Raw genomic sequence first — 15,890 nt, forward strand, 5'->3', positions numbered from 1 at the left:
TTAATCATGAGATAAGTAGCTGAAGCTCTAGCAGAATACTGACAGCTATTATCTCAGTCTAATTTGAATCCCTTCTTAAAGATCATGGACAATAATTTATAAATAATTTATAAATCCAATTGATTCAATGACTCTGTTCCATTTTCTCAATTGAACTAACAATATGTCCACCTGAAATGGTTACAGTTAAGCAACTCTATGCAGCTCTTTGCAGTCTTGATGTGAATGCATCTGCTGCAAAACAGACAAAAAAGTACAATTGCATGTATAAGAAAACTTACTCAGGTGTAGGACACCAACAAGATTCCAGTCATTACACTGAGGGTGCAATCCTGTGCATGCTTATATTGTAGGAAATGCAATTGAAAACAATAAAATGCAGTTCTGAATAGAAATTTAAAAAGTTTGCACCTGGGATGAAACAGGTAGTCATTTCCATATCAATTTAAGTGGATAATTTGTCTCCTCAAGAAGAAAATTGAATTATGTTTTTAACCAGCTTTTATTCTTATTTCACATTTTTTTAATGAATGATGACGTTGCTAAAGAATTAAAAAGTAAATGTTCAAATTGCTCTAATGATTTAAATGCTTAGCTCTGTGAGATAGGGAAATGGGGAGACCAAGGTTCAATTCTCTGTTTGGCCATGAAACCCACTGGGGGGACCTTGGGCAACTCAGATGCTCTCAGCCTCAGGGGAAGGCAATGGCAAACCTCCTCTGAACTAATATTGCTAAGAAATCCCCATGACAGGTTCGCCTTAAGGTTGCCAGAAGTTGGAAACAACTTGAAGGCACAAAACAACAAGTCATAAGGCACAATGTTCTATCTGCTATCCAATGAAAGGCTAGTCACCCTTCAAAGCAACAAAAACTATATTAGGTGTTACTCCAGCCTAGACATGTAAGTTCTCGCTAGGTTTGTTCTCAAAGGAAAGAACAAGTAATTTTAGGAATATTCTTCTTGCTGTAAGAAAGTTTTCAAAACCCACAATTTTCAAACGCTATTTGCATTTCAGCATATTCTGCACGCACGCACACACACACACACACACACACACACACACACACACGTCACACATAGTTGAGTTTTTTTACAGAATTTTCTGCATAGAAAATTATTACTCTTGCCCGAAACAGTGAGGAAAAGGGAGGGAAAAAAAGGAAATGATGTCACATGACTTCCACTTTGGTGACAAGACATCCATGTGGCCATAACAAATTAGGTCCTTGTCCTGTCAAGTTACTCATCCTGCTATGCTCACAGAAAAACAGAACACTTCTAAACATAAATCTTCCCAAGACACAGCCAAGCAAGCATCTACTTAAAAAATAAGAATAAAACAATATAAAACAGTTTCCAATCCTACTGTGATCAGGTTTGTATTTGGCCTAGAAAATTATCTTGAGTTGCATTTAACACAGAGCCAGAGAACAGCCTTCACCAGAGCTAGATTCGAACAACTGAACTCAATGATAAGAACAGGGCGGTTTCAAAAATACCTTATTATGAAAGATTATGTATCTGCGAAGCCCCAGCTCTTGAGGATACTCCACATATCCTGTTTGACTGTTTATATGATAAGGAGAGATCACACTTTTTATAACCATTCTTGGACAGAATGACTTACTGGGACCTTTCAGCTAAATTGTCGTATCTTTTCTCTGGAGAGAACATACGATGTGTAGCTAAATTTGTAGTCAATGCTGCTTGCTTGAGAGATCAATTTATGGTACAAAACAGGGTTTCGTGTCATGGCAATGAGTTCATTGTTATCTCCCGCTCTGTTTTAGCTAGTCCTATTTTAGACTATTTTATTTTGTATCCTACGTTTTAAAATTTGTTTTTAGTTAGTCTGTGTCCGTTTTAACCCCTTATTTGAGTTATAAGTGTGACTTAGGCAGGATACAGACCACCCAAAAGGGCGGTCTCCCACCGCCTTCATTTGTTGCATGAGGGAGCCACAGGGGACAAATCGTGTGGCTCCCTCACGCAACAAAAAGAAGCTGCAAAAAGCAGCTTCTTTCTGTGGCACCATTATGATGCTAGGCATCCATCACGTCAAAATGGCGGTGCCCATGTGTGTAGGGTGCCGCCATTTTTATGCCCTCGTTACGTGCGAGGGGCAAGGCGCATCAGGAAGCACCACCCTTTGCATATAATGACAGCACTCGATAGGGCCCGTCTATACAGTGCCCAAGTCTTATCTTTGTATATACGCGGACATTCTGATATTTTTATCTTGTATTTTATATGCTGTAATTTTGTAACTGTATTTAGTATTCTATTGATATGGCCAACTGACTAATCAATAAACTTGTTGTTGTGATCAGTTTCAGTCGTGATGAAGTGAGGCAAATGCAAAAAACCCGCTCTTTTTTGACACTAGTTCTTTGGCAATTCTTTTTAAAAGAATCGATTCCGAAGCATTTGCAACAAGTGGGAATGAAGGATCTGAATCACATCATTCTGGAGGGGAGAGACTAATGGCAGAGGGATGTTTACCATCCCTCCTCAGTTTTTGGTAGATCCATGCCCCCCCCCCCAGCACTGCCTTTGTGCTTGTGGTGTGACGTATGGGTACATGATTTTTAAAAAATATAAAATTGATAGAAGATTTGATTCATTGATTTTGCAACTACTTGCAATTACCCAGACGATCTGACAGCAGCTTATAGTGAGGCAAGTAGTTGCAAAACCAATTAACTGAATCTTCTATCTATCTATCTATCTATCTATCTATCTATCTATCTATCTAGTTCCCAAGCAGGGCTGCCCAGTCTGCCACTGATGATGCACAGATGATTGACATGCATTTTTAAGTAGTGCAACAAGTGGAGATGACAATTGTGCCTCCCCACAAAAAAAGCAATTACAAGGGGATAATGAAAAGATCCCCTTTCATAGTGGGAACGATGGACCTTTTGGGGTTGATTTACCAACCCGGAGTGAAGGCAAATCGCAAACCAGTTTAAATGTAAGTGGGAAGGAGCCTGGATTGTTAAAAAGAACAGGAGCTCTTAAATCATTTTTGGCTTATGAAAAATCTCTTAAAGGCTATTATGGGAACAGCTCCTGAGGTCCTGGGTACTGAGGAACTGAATCCTGGTTACATGCAAGTATATACTGTGAGGTAATTTAAGTTTTCTAAGGTATCAGCCTTTGGTAAGGAAACAAAAATATTTAAATGTCAAAATTATCAAAGCCAAATCTGTTAGGGTCTAGTTTTAAATCAGTAGAATAGCAGAAAAGTGCATTTGTCTAACTATGCTTCCCTAAGACTGACTCAAAAACAACAAACATTTAGCTTGTAGTTCAAAATAAAAGTTTACTAGTCGCTTTAATCTATATATACATACAAACTACACCCTAATCTAGCCAGTGAATAGTTCAGGTTGAGAAGAAATACTTATCTCACCAACTTTCCAAAGAAAGTTGAGTAAGTAGGAAGCGGGTGAACCAATAGTTCAGTAGAAATCTTGAGAGAATGTCAGTTAGTTCCAAAGAGGAAGTGTCCTAAGTCATATGGTTAGTTTGAATGAGGGGGGGGGGGGAGTTTGCATGCAGGAAAATCCTATTTAAGGAGGGGGAAAGTGAATGCAAAAATCTTCCAATGCATACCCATAATATTATTTATAGCTCTCATTACACTTTCCCCATCTGTATCCTCTACTACAGTGCTACTCAAAGTGGTAGTCTGTTGACTGGTGCTAGTCTGAGAGCATCAGCTGGTATTCCACAGTAAGTTTCCAAGAAAGACAGGAATAATTGTAGGCAATGAGCACAAATATGGTACTGGTCCCCGACACATTAGGGGAAAAATTGTTGCCAGTCCCTCAGATCAGGTAACCTGAGAGTCGCTACTCTCCTACCCTTTCCTGTTGAGTTCTTTGATTGTAAGGTCTGAGGCTGCATCTACATTGTAGAAAAATACGCATTCTGACCCCACTAACTGCCTTGGTTCTATCCTATAGATTTCTAATTTTGTGAAGCAACAGCATTCTTTGGCAGAGAAAGCATGTAAAGTATCAAATCCAAGGATTCCATAGAATGGAGCAACAACTCTCACAGTGGTGTCAAGCTGCATTATTACTACAATGTAGATGTTCCACTAGTGGCACAAATCCAATTTTCCTATTTGCTTTTGCTGTACAGGAGGAACATGAATTGCATGGCCTATGGGCTATATGTGACCCTTGGGGGAATGTCTGATTCCTTTTGCCCCCCAACCCATTCAATTTCTGCTTCGGCTGCTATGGCAACATCCTATGGAATCCTGAGGTTTGTAGTTTTGTGAGGCACTAGAAGTGCTCTCTGGATGAAAATAGTAAACACCTCGCTCTAAACTTCTAGTTCCAGGATTCCATAGGATGGAACCATGTCAGTTAATAGCATTATAATTGTGTTCTGTGAAAAGGTACAGGAATATGACTTCTGGTGATGGAAAATAGCCTCCATGGCAGAGCATTTCAGTACAATCAAGGTAGGGACGAGAGGTGCCAAATATGGCTGTCTGACACACCCACTATGTGTCTACTCCTGCTCTATAGAGTGTTATGTATTTTGATGCTCCTATAAAAATTAATAAATATCACCACAAGAAATAATAACAGTAACGTCTGTTGTTGTTATTGTTGTTGTTGTGTGCCTTCAAGTTTTACCTGACTTATGGTGACCCTAAGGTGAACCTATCATGGGGTTTTCTGGGGCTGAGAATATGTGACTCACCCAAGGTCACACAGTGGGTTTCCGTGGCCAAGCTAGGAATCAAACCCTGATCTCTAGAGTTGTAATCCAATGTTCAGATCGCTACACCATGCTGGCTCTCATTGTCATCATAATTATTATTCAGCTGTAAATTTCATAGAAGTTTCATTTTACTCAGTAAAATGACTGATGATGAACTTCAAACAATCAAGCTTTATTACAGTCAACAAACCATAAGGCGAAGAATAGAAGAGGAGGAGGAAGAAGAATGAGAAGAGGTAGTAATAGTTGTAGTAGTAGTAGTAGTAGTAGTAGTAGTATACATCTTGCACACTTGTAAACAAAAATATGACCAAACCATATTGGGAAATAAGAACTGACCATATTAAAATAAAACAGTGAGATATAATTAAGTACAAATAAATACATTTTTTAAAAAGGCTTAGTAATATACTTTTGAAGTTCATTATAAAACAAACGCAATTAAAACAGATGAATTATATGGCTTAAATATATATTATAACCCTACAGTCATATTACTAATAAGCAAACTTTTGATAACCCTCCTACTCCTGGAAGTATGACCCCCATATAGCTCCGCTAATGTTTGAACCACAGAGGCAATCCTTAAATTATTAATTTTTGTGGAAAATGGCCCTTAAGTTTTTGGCAGTGGAGGGAAAGAAAACTTTGCAACCAATGAACATACTGTACAATGAACAAAAATTCAAGACAAGTCTCCATAGCCTTATTCTGCATCTGGTACTTTTCCTTGGTGATTTGATGCCCAAGATCTACTTGCTGTTAATTTCCTGAAGTTGTCTTGATAGAAATAGCACAAATTAAAGACACAGGAAACCTGCCATAAGCAATCCCCGAAGGGCAGAAATTGATTGCCAAGTAGACTTGCTCTTTAACTAAAAGTCAGGCAAATTAGAACCAGCGTCCCTAAAGATAACTAGGGGGTCACACAGGAGAAGAGTTGAGAGGGAACTTTTTAAAGTTCTGTTTCCACCACATTTGTTTGGTGAAGGTATCTTGAATTGGATAACTTGCAGAGTTGTCTATTTTGCAGTTATCTGCTCAGCCTTGAGCAGAGATGTGTAGGCAGTAAACCAAAACAGTAAAAATGCACACTAGGGTTGCCAAGTTAGTTTATCCTTAAGTGTGAGATTTCAGGGCTAAAACCTGAAACCAAGGGGCCAGCAACTACTGATGTCAGAGGGAAAGTTCTCAGAGATTAACAGAGGTAGACTCTGGTTCTATCATTGAGGCCTGATACAGACTGGCAAAAAGTACCGTCCTGGGGCCGATTTAAGGGCTCAGGAGAGCAGAGCGTCCCCACACTCCCAAGCTCTACCGCACTCTCCCACTACCATTTTGGCACATACGCCTTCATATGATGCATATGCCAATGACATGCATTGTGCACCACGTCAAAATGATGCAGCACACCACGGACATCACCACACTGCTCCAGGGTGCTAATGGCGCTTTGGCAGAGGTAGAAAAAGGAGCCACATTGTGCAGCTCCTTTTTCTGAGCGCATCATTGCTGTGACATGCAGTTGCCATGACAACGTTGTGAGGGATAAAGGGGCAGCCTCTGTCTACCCCTTTCTCCCCATCTGTGCAGCCCCTAAGATTGATACAATAACATAATATATAGTTATTCAAAGCATGTCATCCAGATGAATATTCAGATAAGAAAATATTCCTCTGTTTGGAAATTAAAATTTAAAGCTCAGTAATGAACAGGAAAAAAAACAAAAAAAAACATTTTCCCAGCTGTTTTGAACACACTTATATGAACTGCTTTTTCCCCTTCTTTGGATCTACTTTTAAAGCTCTTTCCATATTTATAGAAAATCTACAATGCATGTGTATTTGGCAGGAAACGGTTTTGCAAAAACAAGTGTCACAAGAATTTTTTAGCAACGTGTTCAGTATGCTTCTTTTTAATAAGCTCTGCTTCGAAGAGGGAAAAAAACTAACTGAAACTTTCCCCTGTTTTCTTTTTAAAACCTTCCCAATCATTACTTGTAACAGTACATTGGGCTTGCAATTGAAGCTAAGAAACTTTCCCAAACAAAAAGAAAAGTCTTCAAACTCTGCTTTTAATGGATTGCTCCCACTAAACAGTGCCCTTCATACTTTCATTTTTCCTTTGCTGTCAGTTTGTGGAAACCTTCCTCTAAATCAAAATCAGCACCACCACCACCACCATCATCATCCTACTAAAAATCGCCAATATTTTGGGAGCAGAGATGATATGGACAATGCTAGACTACCTGGGCAATCCTATCTATGATGACTATTTGGAAGGAAGCTCCATTTCGTTGGAAGAATCCCAAATATGTAGACAACTTGTTCATATATACCTATAGAGCAGTTCCACCACCTTTCAAACAGATTCCTGTTGACAATTTATGCTGATGTAACTGGGGGTTAATCTCTTTTTCCAACATTGTATAAGGAGGTAGCAAGTACTTTCTTAATTACTATATATAATCATTTATATGTCTAGAAATTTCAGTCAAAAAATCAATCCCCCAAATCTGTGTCAATTTATCCACAGGTCAATGTAAGTACTGTACCTTAACTCTTATTTTAAAAAGGAACCATTTCCTATTTTGACAGGAGTGGGTAAAGGCAAGAGCTTAGTCCATCCCAGGAGACTCTAAAAGAAGCACTAATCCTTTCTACTCTCTCCACTGCAGCCTTTTTGAATGCTTGGATGGGGAAAAAATTGGCAGTGGCAACTCTTTGGCAGTTCCTTTCAAAGGAGCACTGAGAGAGCAGAGGAGGATAGTGCTTCTTTTATGTTCTCCTGGGATGGACTAAGTTTGTACTTTCCCCATTTTAGTGAGAGAAGCTTAACTCTTGTCTTTACATCATTTTGACATGTGTGTGTTTTCCTAGCCCTGCTGTGCCTGGTTGCCATCCACACACAGACCCCATTTATTTTCATTCCTTTAGTCATAGAATCATAGACTCAGAGTTGGAAAAAAACCCAAGGGCCGTCCAGTCCAACCTGCTGCCATGCAGGAACTCTCAATCAAAGCATCCCTGACAGATGGCCATCCAGCCTTTGTTTAAAGACTTCCAAGAAGGGAGATTCCACCACTCTCCAATGGAGTGTGTTTCACTGTTGAACAGCCCTTACTGTCAGAAAGTTCCTCCTAATGTTGAGGTGGAATCTCTTTTCCTGTAGCTTGCATCCATTGTTCTGGGTCCTGTTCTTTGGAGCAGCAGAAAACAAGCTAGCTCCCTCCTCAATATGACATCCCTTCTAGTATTTAAACAGGGCTATCATATCATCTCTTAACCTTCTCTTCTCCAGGCTAAACATACCCAGCTCCCTAAGTAGTTCCTCATAGGACATGGTTTCCAGACCCTTCACCATTTTTGTTGCCCTCCTTTGGACATGCTCCAGTTTCTCAACATCCTTTTTGAATTCTGGTGCCCAAAACTGGACACAATATTCCAGTTTGTGAATGATTTTTATTACGTCACAAAGCCACCATAGTTCCCTTAGTGTGGTAACAGATGGTATCATGTCTTGTTGTTGTTGTGTACCTTCAAGTCATTTCCGACTTATGGTGACTCAAAGAGGAAAGCCTATCTTGGGATTTTCTTGGCAATACTTGTTCATTGCCTTCTCCTGAAGCTGAGAGTGTGTGACTTGTCCAAGGTCACCCAGAGGGTTTCTGGTGGAACTGGGAATCATACCTTGATCTCCAGAGTGATAGTCCAACACTGAAACCACTATGCCACATTTCTACCATGTCTACTAATAAAAAAAAACCCAGTTCATTGATCCTGTGAGCCCTGACTCCACTACACCACTGCCCACATGAGCGCTAAAAATGTAAAGCTGGCAAATGAGAAGAATGAACCAAAAAAAAAAAAAAAACCAAAAACAGAAAGATGTGCCAAATTATGCATGCATAGTATTCTGCACACACATTCAAAAAGAATTGTAAAAGAGCACAGTGGAGAATTACTGATAATATAGTTTGGGAGAGTATATGGGAGCACTGTAGCAAAACTGTCTAAGTACCTCATCAACCTACAAATCCCAGGATTCCATAGGGTATAGCAATAGCATTATATATCACTATAAATATGTTCAAAACCTCCAAAGTTCAGTGAGAAAATTGGATGATGAATATGCCAGAAGCACACCTGTTTTCTTTTGACACAGTCTCATGTCACTTTGAGGACATGTGTTTTTGGAAGCATGTTTTACTCATAAGAGACCCAGAAAGAAATGCCATCATGGCATTCTTGGGCTTGCCCATGTGATTCTTTCATTGAAGTATGTTGCAAGCTGGTGTGCATCACCCACACTGCTGTGGATATCTGTGAACAATCCTCCCTCTCCGTCTCAAAAATCAATAGAAAGAGGGATTTCATTCCTGGGTCTGGGGTCTGGGGTCTGGGGCTCAATAAATCTTCACACAAAAATTAGCTGATCCCTTGTCTCTGAAGAAACATGCCTTGCTACAAAAATGGGTCACAGTTAAAGCTTGATCAGAATTTTCCAAAAATTCCTAATTTCTTCCTATTTATAATGGAAACAGCTTGCAGTTCAGCAACATCTGAAGAGTACAAGTTCTCCATCTCCCATCTAAACAAGCTATTTGTCCATTTAAAATTAAACCTGCCAATTTCCTCTTCTCATACTAATAATAATAATAATAATAATAATATAACATTTATTTTTATCCTGCCTCTCCAGTTGGATCAAGGCAGCTTACAACATTAAAACAGAATTAAAATATAAAATAATAATTAATATCATAAAGCCCTATAACTCAAAGACCCACTCACCCTCAAATTTAAAATGATAATTGAACAACAGTGTTCTTAATAACAGCCTCTTCATCCTACGTATGGGGTTTTAATCAAGGCTTGTACAATATAAATTGCAAAAAGTCTATGTTGTTTCTTCCTCCTTCATTGTCACCACTGACATCTTTTATCTCTCCGTTTGTTGAAGTGCTATATCTGTTCACCCTCCAAAAGAACGACTATTAGAAGCCTTTGATAATTAACACTACACCCCAAGAGGTTACATTTATTTAAATGATCTGTGCATTGTATACAATGAAACAAAACTTTAGTAGGTGATGCATGCTGCTAAGGAAAAGGTTTTGACTAAGAGTGGATGTTGGAAAGTATGTCATTACAGTAACCATTAAACTAGCTACTAAAAGAACCCCCTTTGATTATCTTTTAAAGGCCAATGAAAGCAGAGCAGAAACAAATGGAAGCATTTGATGAAACTTAAAGAAACAAAGGGGCTCTGGGTTAGTTTTAACTTGCTTGCCTTCAAACAGTCACTAATGAACAAAATGCTGTTGTCTTGTGTTGGGTCATTTACTGGATGTCCATACTGAAGAAACTGGAATGGCATCAGTAAGAAGGAAGGGGAAAAAAATCAGCTAGGATTCTTGTTGGGCTTCATAGTTCCTGAATCACTGGACATAATCTTGGACAGTCTCCTCTTTTGGAAGTCTTTAAATAGACATTTTTAGGACAGCTTTAGTTGTATATTCCTGAATGATAGAGCATTGGGCTAAATGGTCTTTGCAGTCCCTTCCAGCTCTAAGATTCTATGATTCTATACATCTGGGTGTGTTCAATATGGCTGGAACACACATTTCTCTCTCACAGAGAAAGAAAAGAAGGTATGCCAAATGTAACAAGCTGAATTGACAAATTAACAAAAACATCTAACAAAGTACAGCAGTAGCCAGAATCCTGCTGAATTGTGTAGATTGCCTTTCACATTCAATTGTCATATTTTTAATTGTTGTGCAGCAGATATATTCTGTTCTTGATTATATAAATGAAGTTCTACAAGTGGACTTAAATCTGACTTTAAGTCCCAACTATAGTAGAACTATTGAATCGGTTGGATTTGCCTATGGGTTGACTCAGCATCCAACTATTGATTAAATGGATCTACTCTATTTTGGGATGGACCAACAGGACTCCAGCTTGTGCAGTTGTGGGTGATGTGTAGCTATTTGTCATTTCCTTGGATATTTCACTTGATTTACCGGGACTGAAGACAGAATCACTGTCATGTTACCTAACTGCACAATGGAACAACAGACACACTGACAGATATGCATTTGCTTGCACAATGTTGGTATTCAACAGGAGGGTGGAGTAGAGTAACCACTGTGTAACTATGTGAGTGCTGATAGTGAGTACAAGTACAGTGTAGGATCTGAGCCAATTACTGGGCTCCTGCCTATGCATGGTGCAGACACTGAGGAGGTCAGAAGTACATAACTGTTCTCATAATGTGACTCCTGCTTCTTAACATCAGAGTATAACAACTCACAATGCTTTTTCATGTGGCATAAGATCAAGGTAGAAAAGGTCAGGTAGAAAAATTTAGTAGTAAACCCAGCTGGTAAGTGCTGGTAGAAATGGCCCCATTGAGAAACAAGGAGAAGACATCAGCATGCTCAGAAGTCCAAACTTTATCCTTACAAAATGCTAGAGGAGAAATAAAACAAATTGAAACCACAGATAGCCGACTTAGGAATGTGCCTATCATGCCATGTAAAGCCATGTGTCAACTGGAGGCAGTGTATAATGGAGTAGACCGGTTGAAATAATGACTTTATGGATGGAAATATAAACAGTCGTGGGAAGCATAGAATCATAGAATTGGAAGGAGCCATGTAGCCCCCTTGTGAATGTTCAATCAACACCTGTCATCCTGTAACTTAAAATCATTAGACTTGGTCCTACCTTCTATGGCAACAGAGAACAAACCTGCACATTCCTTTCTATGTCAGCCCCTTAGATAATTATTTAAATCATGTGAACTGCAACTCTAAGCATTCTACATCATTGGCAATGTTGGTTGGGACCCATGGGACTTACAGTTGAACAACTTCTGAAGTTCTCTGTAATTCCCACCCTTGCATTAGCCAGTGGCAGATTGTATAGGGTTTCTTCCCCATTCATTTCTATTTATTATGTGCGGACTGGTGGCAATTTGAACTCTAGTCTGCCATATTCTTAGTCATCTCCAAACTACTCTTCTACACTGGACTCTTCCATGCTACAATTTAAATGGCATACTGAAATCATAAACTTCCCAGTGCAAACTCATTGCACTCATTAGTTACAAACAATCCTGGGACTAATGAGTGATGGATGTTTACAATAAATTTATGTTTGAGACCTGGTTGTTTTAAGGAAATCAATAATTGGCCAAAGTGACCTTTTCCACAACTTCAACAACAGATATTACTGATTATGCTCTAGCATGCATCTCCTATGCCCAGTTTTCAACCACAGCCAAACCTAGACTGCTCCTTCAAGAGATGGGTGTTTAGGCTCCATTAAAGGGCAGGGAATTGTTTCTTATTTATTTCACTCATATATTGTTTTCATATTTAAATTTTAAGAATTGTTCTGTTTGCACTCAAAGACAGAAACAGAGTGGGGGTTAGGAAAGTCAAGTTTGGTGTGTTGAATGAAGAACAGAAATTTGAATAAGATTGCAAATGTACTTGTCCTTGACAAGAAAGTAAACATTCAACTACCATGAAATTTTTCTTCTTTTTATATGGGTGGCATGTTTACAAAAAATATTTGCACAAAAAGCATTGGCTTTGCACAACAGAATCAACATTTTACATAGAAAACAAGCTGCAGTGCAGGAAAGAAGCCAGCATTGATGCCAATGAGGCCTCCAATAGGATAAGGAAATGTTAGTGATGGACAGCGTTAATAATTTTATTCTTGATGTAAGCAATGCATAATTTCAGCAGTTTTCTTACCCCCCCCCCCACAAGAAAGTTTTTGTGTAGTTCTCAATGATTATTTGAAATCTGAGATTTATTCTGTGCAAAGTTTAAAGGTTTTTATATGTAGAAAGCGACATTAATAAAATGTTGCTTCCAGCAGAGAAAATGCTATTTTCTGTGCAATACAAACATACACACATTTAGTGCAGAATAAGCTCCCAACTGTGAAAATTCTTGTCAGATGAGGATTCTCTTCCTCAGGGTTTCCCAAAACTCAATAAGCACACTTTTCAAACATTTTTGAATAATACCAAATGTCCAATCCTCTATTTTAAAAAATTCAGCATATAGTGTTTATTGGGACGTAGTTATTGTGTGCCTTCAGGTCAACGCAACTTAAGGCAATGCTAAAACAAGCCAACTGTGGCATCATCTTGACAAGGTTTGTTCAGAGGAAGTTTGCAATTGCCTTCCTCTGTGTGCTCTGTTACCCAACGTGTTTGCATGGCCTAGTAGGGATTTGAATCCTGGTCTCCTAGGGCACGTCCATCTATACTGTCGAAATAATGCAGTTTGACACCACTTTGCCTTCTCTGCCAAAGAGTGTTAGTACCTCACAAAACTGCAAACCCCAGGATTCTGCAGTATGAAGCCATGAGAGTTAAAATGGTGTCAAACTGCATTATTTCTACAATGTAGATGAACCTCTTCAGTCATAGAACCCTTTTAACTCTCAAAGCACTACACCTTGCTGACATTAATTAGGAGGAACTTCCTGACAGTAAGGGCTGTTCGACAGTGGAATGCACTCCCTCGGAGGGTGATAGAGTCTCATTCTTTGGAGGTCTTTAAGCAGAGGCTGGATGGCCATCTGTCAGGGGTGCTTTGATTTGGATTTCCTGCATGGCAGGGGGTTGGACTGGATGGCCCTAGTGATCTCTTCCAACTCTACGATTCTCTGATTCTATGATTCTATTATTATTATTATATAATATCCACTATCCACTATGTATGATTATTATATGGTGGACGTGTGATATAACAATATACATAGGACAACTGTAGGAAAAGTATATATAGTAGATAATACATATAAAGCTGCAGATGGGTCTATGTGGATAGCTATGTATAAGGGTGCAGATATATAATATGATACAATATATGATTTATACTGATCATACAGAATTATATATAACATGCAAACTGAAAGCAATACACTATATGCCTATGGTATCTAGGAGTATATATACATGCTGTAAGTGACATGGGCAGATATGTGCATACAGAGGAGAGGGAGAAACAGAGTAATATATTCTAGGTTTGCTTCTATTCTCAACCTAATTTTGGTTGCTCTAATCTTTAGCTGTCTTTCCAACATGTCACCAATGGTTAATGTTCTTATCCAGTATTTTGGATGCTGTAAACCACTAGGATACCATCTGCGAGGATGCAGAAAGTGCAGGCCATGCTATTCCCATGGCGAAGGCATGCACACTAAATTGTAAAGTTACTCCTGAAATAAATGAGGCAGCAGATAAGTCTCAGAAGAATCAGATATGATGCAATTTAATAGCTACAATACCCAATGCAAATTCTGTGAAAACCATCAACCAATTGGCTGGCTGGATATGAGATTCCTCAATGAAGAAGAAACAGGGCTCCCAGAGAAACCAACAGAACAATCTTGTCTCCTGGAAAATACTGCACATCCAGTAGTTTCAAACGTGAGTAGAATGAGCCCAACTATCAATGTGACTGATTACTTGGTGGATGAGACAGATATGCTGAGGACACACACAGAAAGGTGAATTACAAACAAATGAAGAGTTCAGATCAATTTGATTTGTGTCCCCACTAAGACAAAATAGCATTCAGACTAGAGAGAAGCCCCTGAGAGAATCTAGACCCAATGCGATAAAGAAAACTGCAGTGTCAAAATTTGATGCTTGTGTTATGCATCATTTAAAACCTTCAAATGATCAAGTCTCACTATATAAAGAACAGTGTCAAAAAGTGACCAAGGGAGAGTTTCTTCAATGTACATCCTGGAATATTTCTGACTGGAACAACAAGAAACTGGATATCCCATTTCAGAAGTATTTAAAGCAGTCTGATATCATTTGCCTCCAGGAAATATAGTCTGCTGATGATATATGGCTTACTGACTATAGGACATATTCAATCCCAGCAAACTGCAATAATCGTAAGGGCCACCCAGGAGGTGGTCTTGCACGCACACTGTATAGCCATCTCACAGAAAGATTAATCCTATTCGATAGGTATTTTAGGCCCCCGGGCTATGGGAGTTTTTTCTTAAGTTGGGTATGATTTCTTTTGTTATGATTAATGTTTATGTTTTGCCTTGAAATGCCAAGTATTATTCTGAAAATATTTGGGAACAGTTAGAAGAATATTTTTTCTCATTGGAGATCAAATATTCCAAAGCCCATTTTATTTTAATGGGAGATTTAAATGCCTGGATAGGTCCTATTTGGAATGCTTTGGCCCAGACTATTCATTTTCTGCCAGTGGATTTAGACAGTAGGAAATTTCAGGTCACAGTCCACTACACAAAAGCTTTTTACTACTTCAGTAATAAGAATTCCTGCCTTTTAGCAAGAGAGGTGAAAAGGAAGGTTGAGAAAATAATCATTTATTCGATAACATGGGCAATCAGACTACTTTCTCCAACAAGATCATAAAATAATTTCATGCATTCTATTCTAAATTATATTCCACTGAAACACCTTCTACTTTAAAAGTTGATGAGTTTCTCAGATCTGAAACCGAGGAAATTTCCAGGACCTGGTGGATTCTCAGCAGAATTTTATAATTACTGTATGATGATTTATCCCCTGATCTTCTCAGTGTCATCGAAGGATTTTGGCCCCTTTCTGGACAGCTGGCATAAGTTCAGGATTATACAGAAGATAACCCAAAGGTGAATTCCTTCAGTCCAATTGCCTTAATAAACCAAGACACTAAAACAGGGGTCAGCAACCCGCGGGCCGCCGCCACCGCCTCCACCTCCTCCTCTGCCCCAGGTCGCGCGGCCCTCCTCCTCCACCGCGCGGAGTCGGAAGAGGAGGGCCGCGCGGCCTGGGGCAGAGGAGGCAAAGGGGGAAGCCCCACGCTGCCCTCCCTGCCTCCCCGCGCAGCCCCACGCGGGCCCATGCTGCCCTCCCTGCCTCCCTGCACGGTGGAGGAGGAGGGCCGTGCGGCCTGGGGCACAGGAGGCAAAGGGGGAAGCTCCGCACCGCCCTCCCTGCCTCCCAGTGCCACCTACCTCCTTCTCCTCTGCCTTCTCCGCCCCCAGGCCGCACGGCGCATGGAGGAGAAGGAAGAGGAGGAGAGGGCAGCAGGAGGAGGAAGAGGAGGTGGGGGCAGCAGGAGGAGGAAG

Source organism: Sceloporus undulatus, chromosome 2 (genome assembly GCF_019175285.1).
Source record: "Sceloporus undulatus isolate JIND9_A2432 ecotype Alabama chromosome 2, SceUnd_v1.1, whole genome shotgun sequence".
NCBI classification, from domain to species: domain Eukaryota; kingdom Metazoa; phylum Chordata; class Lepidosauria; order Squamata; family Phrynosomatidae; genus Sceloporus; species Sceloporus undulatus.